This window comes from Grampus griseus (genome assembly GCF_964374135.1).
Source record: "Grampus griseus genome assembly, chromosome: 1".
Classification (NCBI taxonomy): domain Eukaryota; kingdom Metazoa; phylum Chordata; class Mammalia; order Artiodactyla; family Delphinidae; genus Grampus; species Grampus griseus.
Genome location: NC_139017.1, coordinates 109,205,957 through 109,217,488, shown reverse-complemented (window position 1 = coordinate 109,217,488; position 11,532 = coordinate 109,205,957).

Below are 11,532 nucleotides of genomic sequence, written 5' to 3'. Positions count from 1 at the left end.
GCTGACAGGATATACAGAAGAGATTCCAACCAGATGTGCAACTATTAAGCCCCAGGACTGCAAGCAGCTCTGTTCTGCTCACTGTGTAGTCCCAGTGCTTAACCCACTGACCAGCATAGAGTTATCCTCAGTAAATATTTGTGCGTGGAACGCATAAACGCATAATGAATGAAAGAAGTAGCAAAGGGAGGATTAAAGGCTATATCAGATTCTTAGAAAGGAGGAATTAAAAAGTCACATCACAATCTGCTGAATCTCTTATATACTGCATTGTGTATCGGTATGTAAACTGTCTATTTTTCTCAATACAAAATGTGGGTTCATAAAGCCTGAATTAAAAGAACCCCTGGGTGAAACCACATATCAATTTCAGTCAAGAACCTGGTGTCCAGAGTGGGCAGAACCAAAGAAGCAGCTTCTAATAGATGCCATCGTAATTGGGCCTGCTTCTGCCGGTGTTTGCTTAGTCATCCTAGCATCACTGTTGAATACATCCTTGGTTTCTTCTGGCAGACCTTGAGGGATCATGGCCAAAATTCTGACACTTTTCATTTTGCCATAAGGTTGGGATACACTGGACTTCTTCATCAATTCTTGCATTTAACCATTTATTCAACAAACATTTATAACACATATGCCAGGTACTGTGTCATACCCTGGAGATTTAGAGGTAGTATTTAATGAGCACTTACTAAGTCAGGCACAGTGTAAAGCAGATTGCTTAAATTATCTAATTTGCAGCTCTAAGCAGTAGATACTATTATCAACCTATTTTACGGATGAGGAAACTCAGAGGTGAATAAGACATGGTCAACGGCTTCAAGAGAGGAGATGGGCATTTGCAATATGCTGTTCTGAGGATTTTCCAAAGTGCCATGGGAACATAGTGTATATGTGACCTGAGATGCTTCCCGAAACACCTGTATTAGTTAGGTATTGCTGCAAAACAATATTACAACACAATTAGCAACTTAAAACAACACACATTTGTTTTCTTACAATATCAGAAATCCAGGCATGATAGCTAGATCCTCTGCTTCAAGGCTAGATCCTCTCCCAAATGGCTGCAGTCAAGGTATCAGCCAGGGCTGGGTACTCATCTGAAGGTCTGACTGGGGAAGGATACACTTCTAAGCTTTTATAGTTGTTGACAGCGTTCAGTTCCTTGTGGGTTTGAGGGCCTCAGTTTCTTGCTGGCTGTCAGCTGCTCTCAGTTCCTTGCCATGTTGCCCTCTCCATAGGGAAGCTCATAACATGGCAGTCTGCTTCTTCAAAGCCAGCAAAGGAGAGGGTCTCCTAGCAAGAGAGATGTTACATTCTTATATAACAAAATCCAGAAGGAACAACCTATCACCTTTTCCATATTATATTAGTTAAAATAAAGTCACAGGTCTGGCCACACTCTAGGGGGAAGGGGTGACAGAAGGATGTGAATATGGGAGATTGGAAGCACAGAAACCACTTTAGAATTTACCACCCTGTGCTCTTCTTCATCTGACCAGATTAACTGTCCCTCCTCTCTGCCTCCAGAGCTACCAAGGCTGCCACATGTGGCTGTGCATTCCCCTGGCTGCAATGTGAAAGGCACCCTGCCCCCTCCTGGAGTTGTGTAGCACACAACCTACATAACTACACACAGCAGGCCTGCCACTTCCATCATAGTGTTTCTAACACTGCATTGTGAGTATCTGTTTACTTTTCTCTCTCTTTACTGAAAGCTCCTTGAAGTCAGAGACTGCTAGATCCCCAGTATAGCAAGTGCCAAACAAGTGTTTGTCAAATAAATGGGAAGAAGAAGGGAGCACAGCTGGCTCACATGGGGTAGCCTGGGGAAGACTTCTCAGAGAAGGCACCTGGATGCTCCTCCTTATTTCTCAGCTACAGATGGACACTCAACTTCCTTAAAGAGATTTCAGGAACAATTTCTTCTTTTTAAAATTTATTTATTTATTTGGTTGTGCCAGGTCTTAGTTGCGGCAGGCAGGCTCCTTAGTTGAGGCTCAGGGGCTCATTAGTTACGGCTTGCCAGCTCCTTAGTTGTGGCACGCAGGATCCTTAGTTGTGGCATGCGAACTCTTAGTTGCAGCATGCATGTGGGATCTAGTTCCCTCGCCAGGCATTGAACCTGGGCCCCCGGCACTGGAGCGTGGAGTGTCAACCACTGCACCACCAGGGAAGTCCCTCAGGAACAATTTCTAAGGAGATATAATAATAAAAATTTTGGTATACTGTGCTTTAGTTTCCTACCAAACAATCTCCATGGAGATAAACACAAAAACACCCTGTTCATTCAACCCAGTAAAAACCAGAGTCTTTGTTCTCTTAAGGAGGTAGTGGGAAGTAGCAAGTGGGATGTTGCCTATTTTTCTGGACCTGGCAAGTAGGGCCCAGAGCAGAGAAAGGGCACTGAGCTTCCTGCAGTCCAAGTCTGGACAGCATGCAGCTCTGGGATGCACCTCTCTGCAGGCCTTGCTGAGCGATGCCATCTCGGCGTGCCGGCCTCAAGCTCCTCTCCACCACCTTGCTTCTCACACTGCTCTACCCCCAGCCCCTGGAGCATGCTGAGAACATTAAAGTAAAGTAAATAGAGAGGTGGACAGAACTAAGGACAGTCTTAAAACTGGTTACACGTTTTAAGATCATTAGCAACTCTCCTTTCAGGTTTTTCTTCATATAAAATCATTTCTGCTTCTTTAGAGTTTCTTTATGGTTTCCATGTTACAGGCCTTAAGTCATTTACTGTGGTTCTTTTAAGGACTGATAATGGTAAAGTTAAGACCAACGCTCGATATCCCAGGTCATGGCAGCATGTGCCCAGGGCTCTCTCACCCAGACCTGACCAAGGGGCCAACTTGGAAATTTTAGGACCAGCAGTCACACATGAGGAAACCAATGATACATGCAGCAGTGGTGGGAATTAAAAGACTAAAGCCAGAAATGGCCACCACTTCAAAATGATCGTTCTGTGGTTTTCTTTGTGGAGACAGAGTTGGTTCCTCAAATTAAGCTAATAAAGAAACAGAAATCAAACACTTGCCTGCATGCCACATCCACCGTGCTCTCTTGGGGAGGAGAGGCCGGGATGAGTGGAGCTGAGCTTTGATGGAGCTCACGTTATCTGTTCAGTCACTAGAGGCCTTTGGACCTGCTGTTCCTCTGTGTTCCGAGGAACGCTTTCACTCAGAACAAAGGCGCCCACCAGAACAAAGGCGAAGTTCACGGCCTTCTGCTGCTCCCCCCACAGCAAAGATCACCTTCACACTGTCCAGACACTGACTGACTCCGCTAACTACCTCCTCGGGCCCTGCTACTGAACGATGCCATAGTTGGAAAGTTTCTTTTACGCCGCTTCTATTAAATGTGAGCTTTTAGGTGCCCTCGAGTGGTTTTGAGGCAGTAAAAACTACTCAGGTTAATGTTGCTTTTAAAAATTAACGTGCAATTTATTGAAGTTACAGATTAAAAAAACTATTTTTTCTGAAGCTTTTAAGTTCTGCATCAAATATTATTGTTCATTGTATACTATATACAGCCTGTCATATTTTTTAAAACTATGTCAAAGGCCTTTGAATAATATATGATCCTGTTTCTAAGCTTAGCTAAACTAACACCTTCAAGCATTTTAAATTGCATTTATAAATCAATGTATTCTATTTCTTTTTTAAATTATTATTTCCATGTTTTGATTGAACTAACACAACCTTCCTGAATATTCAAATAACAAGGAATCATCATAATTCAAACTTATAAATAAGGGTGACCTTAGCTTCTTTTAATATTTCAATATTGTGTATAAACTTAGTAAAATTATAACAAAATTGAAAGCAATTATTCACACATTATAATTAATTAATTTATTTTTGCTGTGTTGGGTCTTCGTTTCTGTGCGAGGGCTTTCTCTAGTTGTGGCAAGCGGGGGCCACTCTTCATCGCGGTGCGCGGGCCTCTCACTGTCGCGGCCTCTCTTGTTGCGGAGCACAAGCTCCAGACGCGCAGGCTCAGTAGTTGTGGCTCACAGGCCTAGTCGCTCCGCAGCATGTGGGATCCTCCCAGACCAGGGCTCGAACCCGTGTCCCCTGCATTAGCAGGCAGATTCCCAACCACTGCGCCACAAGGGAAGCCCCTATTCACACATTATAAATTGGAATTTTAATATATGGTAATTTTAAAATTAGGCCAAATTGTGTTAAACACTGCAGGCACATGAAATACCAAATATATGCTTTTCCTTCACACAAAATATTAATATACCACAGGCTGATCTCCTTAAACAGATCCATACTTAAATCTCAACCAGCTTGTGGTTGAGTGATGCTTAAGGTCTGTATTGCTTTCTTAGGGCTGCTGTAACAAATGATCACAAACTGGGTGGCTTAAGACAACAGACATTTATTCTCTCCCAGTTCTGGAAGCTCAGAGTCTGAAGTCAAGGTGTCAGCGGGGCCCTGCTCTCTCTGGAGGCTGGAGAGGAGCATCCTTCCTCACCTCTTGCAACTTTGGTGACTCCAGGCATTTTGGCTTGCGGCCACATCACTCCAATCTTTGCCTCCATCTTCACATCACCTTCTCTGTGTGTCTCCTCTTCTGTCTCTTATAAGGACTCTGGCAACTGGATTTAGGGCCCACTCAGGTAGTCCAGCCAGGATGATCTCATTTCAAGATCCTTAATTTTATTACATCTGCAAAGAGACTTTTCCCACATAAGGTAACATGCACACATTCCAGGGATTTGGACATGGACATGCCTCTCTGGGGACCACTGTTCAACCCACTATCTGCACAAAGCAGCTGTCATTCCAGTGAATCACGCGGTAATGCCCAGAGGTGGTCAAAGGGCGCCTTTCTGATCGCAACACTGCTGGGACATAGTCGTTCTATTTATAGCATTGCTATCAATGCCCTTCGGATGAGGCTGTCTCATAATCAAGCCCTGAGTTTACATTCTGTTTTACTGAATTTGTTTAACTTCTCATAGAAGTCTGCACCAACCCTCCTCCCACATGGACTACACACTTCACTTGATGAGGTTTTGCATTTATTAACTCAACATATAAAAATATATTTTCTGGTTATCTCTAAAGACATTTGAACTTCAGAATCCTGGATTCTTTTCTTATCCTTTCAATCTGTTAGGCTCATCAACTCTTAGGGTTAGTGATTAAAACGGTACCCAGTTGAATTCTGGCATTCTTGTTACGGTTTTGCCTGACTCATTGGTCCCACTTCTAAGGTCTTTCCACTGCCAATTTCCAACACCTGGATAGGAGTTCTCTTAGGACTTTAAACAAATCATTGAAAAATGAATCTCAAAGAGCGAATTCTGACAGTAGGTCTTTACTTAAAGGAGGTGGATTTGTAGAGTGGTTAAGAAACTATTCTATATGTATAAGCTGTGTGGCTTGAGAAAATTACTTAGTCTTTCTAAGCTGGTGTACCCCTCTCTATAAAGTGGAGGTAACATCATTCCAAGTTTCTTCATTGGGTTGTGAGGATTAAAAGAGAAGTGCATGTAGAGTACTTCCCACGGTGCCCAGTTTATAACAAACACGCAAAAAAATGTTAGTGTTTAGAATACTAGAATTTGTGTGTCTAGCAGATGTTCAGAAGAGTGTTCCTATGTTCCCTTAGGACTATATGAACACAAATTGTCGTAGATAGAGATAGTCCCTAAAAGGAGGTTTCCTCCTGCATATAATACATTCATTCATCTTTATTTATATTCAAATATTTATTGAGCATCTACTGTCTGCCAGGCACTGTTCTAAGTGCTTGGGATGGATCACTGAACAAAACAGGCACCAATCCCTGCCTCACGGAGCTTAAGTTCTAGTGGAAGGAGCCTTACTGAAGGCGATAAGTACCACCAAAAAAATGGAGTGGGGGAAGCGGGGAGAGCAGTGCCAGGGGTGGGGTGGGCTGCACGTTAGATATGCTGGTCAGGGCAGACCTCATGAAGAAGGAGACATTTGAGTAAGGACTTGAAGGAGGTGAGGGATATTCAGATATATGGGGAGACACCATTTCAGGCAGAGAAACCAACAGTGCAAAGGTCCTGAGGTGGGAGCATTCCTGACACGTTCAAGGACAAGCAAGAGATGATGTAACTGGAGTGGTGTAAGAGAGGGGGGGAGTACACGGGAAAGAGGTAGAGAGGTGACAGGGCTAGATCTTGAAGGTCATTAGCATCTGTTTAATAAGATGGGAGGCCATTGCAAGGTTAAGAGCAGAGGGATGACATGATTTAACCTGAATTTTAAAAGGATCACTGTGGCTACAGTGTGGAGAATAGATGGGAGGAAGGGAAGGGTAGAAGCAGGGAGACCAATCAGAGTCTATGTAGGAATCTAGGCAAGAGACAAAGGTAGCTCAGACCAGGAGGTAGCACTGGAGGTGGTGAAAAGTGGGCAGATTCTGCTTTTATGATAAAAAGAGCTTAGGCAATTTGTTGACATATTGGATGTGGGATGTGAAGGAAAAAGAAGTGAAGGAAGGCAATAAGATTGCTGACCTGAGCAACCTGAAGAATTGTGTTACCATCAACTGAGACAGGGTGGGCTGTGAGTAGATCAGGTGTGGGGTGGGAGTGAATGTATACTAGACATTCAAAGGGGAATTTTCTTTTTTTAAATTAATTAATTTATTTTTGGCTGCGTTGGGTCTTCGTTGATGCCTGGGGGCTTTCTCCAGTTGCGGCCAGCAGGGACTACTCTTAGTTGCGGTGTGCGGGCTTCTCATTGTGGTGGCTTCTCTTGTTGTGGAGCAGGGGCACTAGGTGTGCGGACTTCAGTAGTTGTGGCACGCAGGCTCAGTAGTTGTGGCTTGCAGGCTCTAGAGCGCAGGCTCAGTAGTTGTGGCGCATGGGCTTAGTTGCTCCGCGGCACGTGGGATCTTCCTGGACCAGGGCTCGAACCTGTGTCCCCTGCATTGGCAGGCAGATTCTCAACCACTGCGCCACCAGGGAAGTCCCGGGAATTTTCTTTCTTTTTCCCAATTTTTAAAAATTGAAGCATAGTTGATTTACAATGTTGTGTTAGTTTCAAGTGCACAGCAAAGTGATTCAGTTGTACATATATATATCTTTCTTCAGATTCTTTTCTATTAGAGGTTATTATAAGATGTTGAGTACAGTATAATTCCCTGTGTTATACAGCAGGTTGTTGTTGTTTACCTATTTTATACATAGTAGTGTGTATATGTTTCCCAAACTCTTAATTTATCTCTCCCTCAAGGGAGAATCTTCTTTATGAGTTTAGAGTTTGAGAGAGAGACAGAGAGGTCTTGGCTACAGATAAAAATTTCGGAGCTGTCGGCATATGTATGGTATTTAGAGCCACGTGACTAGATGAGATGACCAACACAGTGGAGGTGGATAGAAAAGAGAACTGGACCGGTGGCAGAGCCCATCAGCATTGCGGAGCCAGGGAGAAGAGTGAAACCAGCAAAAGAGACTGAGAAGGGGCAACCAAGAGACTTGGTGTCGTGGAAGCAAGGGGCTGATCCTCAACGGTGCTAGTCTGTATTTAACTTGAAATGCCCTCCACTCGATGACAGTGAGCCCCTTAACAGTCCATGTGACATCTGTCATAGCCCTCCCAGTTTCCCCTAACTCTTCCTCTCTAGCTAGACATCTTTTGACTTTCTGCATAGACTTCTGTAGGGGAAATCAAATGGGTTTTAATAATTTAAAAATAATAAAGGAAATGAAAATCAAGAGATACACCTTGGGATAGCAATAATAATTTTTTTAAAGTATGCCTATAACTTGTTCACATAATCTATATAAAATGTGCACATCACAGTGCAAATGCCCTTGCAGTCACTGGTTCTTAGGAAAATTCCAGTTAGTTCCATAACAACAGTGAATTTTATGCCATAGCCTGTAAGTTGTGCAATGGCAATCCATACAGCACTTCTGGGTATAACTCTGGCGATACATTTTGGACAGTGTGGGCAACCACCGATTTTAGCCCCTTTCTTGCCCCATGAATATCTACTGGAAGAGGCTTAGTCACTAATGTAAGCTCTTTTTGAGCTTAGAGTCAATCTCATTTTCCTCGGTATCTTTCTCAGTACCCAGCACACTGTCTGCTTTAAGGTAGATTCTCTGAAAGCATGCTCAGTGAATGAATGAACACTGAGAGCATGTTGCATTAATGAATGACTTGAAATAAAAAAAGTTTGATCAGAAACTGAAAGTCAGACGAGCATAACAAGTATGCTTAAATGTGGCCTTTTATGTGGAATTTATTGCATACTTTTTGATGGGATCATTTATACTTTTGTTTCTACCTCAGGGCAGGCAAACTACTTTCCACCTTATCTGAACCACATGTATTTCCAAAAGCAATAACTAGGCAGAGAGAGGAGAAATTCAGCTTTCTAATCGGCACTACTATTGAGGGTAGATGCTATTTTATTTTTCATATCTCTCTTGCTACCACTTCAGGAATTATGATTTTCCATATCCTCAAAGTAAAAAATCTCTATGAGAAGGCAAGCAAACCAATGTCATCACTGAGTACACCACACAGGTGCCTATGAGAAGCTGTATTACTGGCCAAAGGGGCATAAAATAGTTACTCTGCAAACCAATCAAAAGGACCATTTCCATGCGCAGCTGCCTTATTAGATGAATGATCAACAGTCTATCTAGGGCCTCTTTCCATGGGGGAGACAGGGGAGATAAAGATTCTTTTTGTCAGTGTGTTCTAGTTTTTCATATGATTCTTTGCTGTCTCCAGAATTCTTTTTCAGCACTCAAACGGACAGCTATAAAATTGATTGGCTTGAATACCAAATAAAATAAAACACAGTAGCCTACTTCATCATTTACTACTAGCTATTTATTATGAGCAGTGCTGTGTTGGGATATCGACCCTGAGATTAAAGCTAGAGAAGTATAGATTCTAAGATCCTGCAGACGCATAAATCTCCCCAGCCAGGGTGACAGATGATAATGAGATTATACTCAGAGGCCATCTTTTATCTCAATGGAGCCCAACAGCTAACGTTTCTTAAAAATAATGAATTGTACAAACAATGCAGGGAACGTTTGCTTAGCAGTTCTGCAATGCAACTTCCTGAGGCCCTAAGTATGTTGGCAGGCTGCCCAGCTGTCTGGCCACTTAGAGCAGACACTCCCTCACTTGGTTGGTTGGTTGAATCATTTGTTCCTTCATTTACTTCAACCCACCTGGCCATGGGAGGCGCCTTTCTTCCTGCATTTTCCGTGTAATCATCATGTTCTTTCTTGACTCCATGCCCTTTTTCTCACAGTATCCCTCTAGCTGGGAAGCCTTCTTGCCTCTCCAAAATCAAAACCATACTCCTCCTTTAGCACACAGCTCAAGCCTCACATCTTCCACAAAATCTTACACAAAACTTTAGAGTAAATTGGTTCTGGATCTAAATCCTGGCCTGACGACTTATTAGCAGTGGAGCTGAGGGCAACTCACATCACCTGTCTAAATCTCAGCTTATTTACTATAGAGGTTAAAATTCTTATCTCCAAGATTCTTATCTAATTCTTATCTGATTCCAGGTACTAAGTATATAGGGCACAACACAATTCCTAACTCATAATGGGTACTCCATCAGTGTTAATTTCCCCTATCTTGCCTCCTTTTCTCAGTTAAAATTTCAGCCCACAATTAGGTTATTAAACAGACACTGAATTTTTTCACAGCAGGATGTACTGGATCTCAGGCTCTTCTGTGAACCGTCCCTTCACCTTCTTGCTTTAATCCATGGATCTGAACTCTGGCTACACATGGCAATCCCTTTGGATGTACCCACAGCTTGGGCCAAGTCCCAGAGATTCTGATCTAATTGGTTAGGATGGAGCCCAGACATGACTTGACAAACAATTCGACTCTCTGTCTGCACCACGACTGCAACCAGGCAACTAGTCAGCCTGAAGGGAAACACATGAACTTTCTGAATGGTCTTAAATCTCACTGGGTGGGCCTTGGTCCAGCAGCCCTACTAAATCCCCCGGTCCACTCACCGGCCTACTCCCTTGGACAGTGATTTCTCACCTCCTCTTCTCTACTCAAACCTCCAACTCCTCTTGCCTTATCTTTATTCTCTGCTAAGGATGTGAAGCCTTCACTCATTGATAAGATAGGAAAAAAAAGTGAACACACCCCCATCGACATATCTTCCAGCTCCCTGTGTGCATACCTTGCCTTCCCCCCTCTGACTATGAATGGAATGTCCCCACTGCTGTCAAAGGCCAAAACTTCCACTTATATCCTAGAGCCCATTCCTTTCAGCAATTATCACCATGACTCTCCCGAATCATCACTTACTCCCTCTTTCCTGGAGCATTCTCACCAGCAGCTAATAAGCTGTAATAATTCCCATCTGAAAATAAATCCCACCCCTGACCCCCCCAACCTCACATACCTCTCTGGCTACTGCCCCATTTCTCTGGTGCCTTTTTAGGAAAATAAAAACAGTAATTTAAAAATAACTAGTCCTGGGACTTCCCTGGCGGTCCAGTGGTTAAGACTCCGTGCTTCCACTGCAGTGGGCACGGGTTTGATCCCTGGTCAGGGAACTAAGACCCTGCATACTGCGTGGCGTGGCCAGAAAAAAAAACAGTCCTCACTGGTCTCCTATCCTTTCCTCCCAATCTCTCTTGAACCCCCTCCAATTGGGCTTTCACCACCACAGTACTGAAACAGCTTTGTCAGGTCACCAAACACCTCCAAGGCCAAATCAGCAGTCACTTCTCAAGCCTCAAGCCGCAGTATTTGATACAGTTGATCACTCCCGGGTCTCACTGACTCTTGGTTCTCTCCCTACACCGCTGGCTGCTCTTCCCGTCTCCTCAACTGACTCCTCATTTCCCTGACCTCCAACATCGCAAATGCCCACAGGTCAGTTCTCAAATCTGTTAATCCATCTACACCTACTCTCCGTGTGATTTAGTCCAGCCTCGTGGTTATAAATACTATTCATACACTGGTGGCTCCAAGATTAATATCTCCAGCCTGGACCTCTCCCCTGAGCAGCAGACTTGTTTCTCCAGATGCCTTCTCGACATCTCCACCTGCATGTACCTCTGCAACATCTAGTATCACACTGAAGCTGAATTCCTGATTCCTACCCATCCCCGAATCTGCTGCTCCTACCACCTTCTCCATCGTAAAAAGAAATCCCATTTTTGTAGTGGTTTGGATCAAAATACTTGAAGTTGTCTTAAGACAAATCTCTTGTTGCCATATCCACTCCATTGGCATGTCCTACATCATACACATTTTTCAATGTTATTAGATTATCCATACCCATAACTTAAAATCGCCAAATAGCATTCCATCAATAACAATAAGTACACAGTGCCCAGCATTGTTCTAAGTGCTTGACATATAATTTACTGAATCTACAACTCTGTGAGGGAGGTAGACTCTTGATCCCCACTTTATAGGTGAGATACTTAATGCACAGAGGAATTGCCCAAAGTCACAGAGCTAGTAAGTGAAATGGCTGAGACATGAATGCATGCAATTTGATTCCAGAGTCCATGTG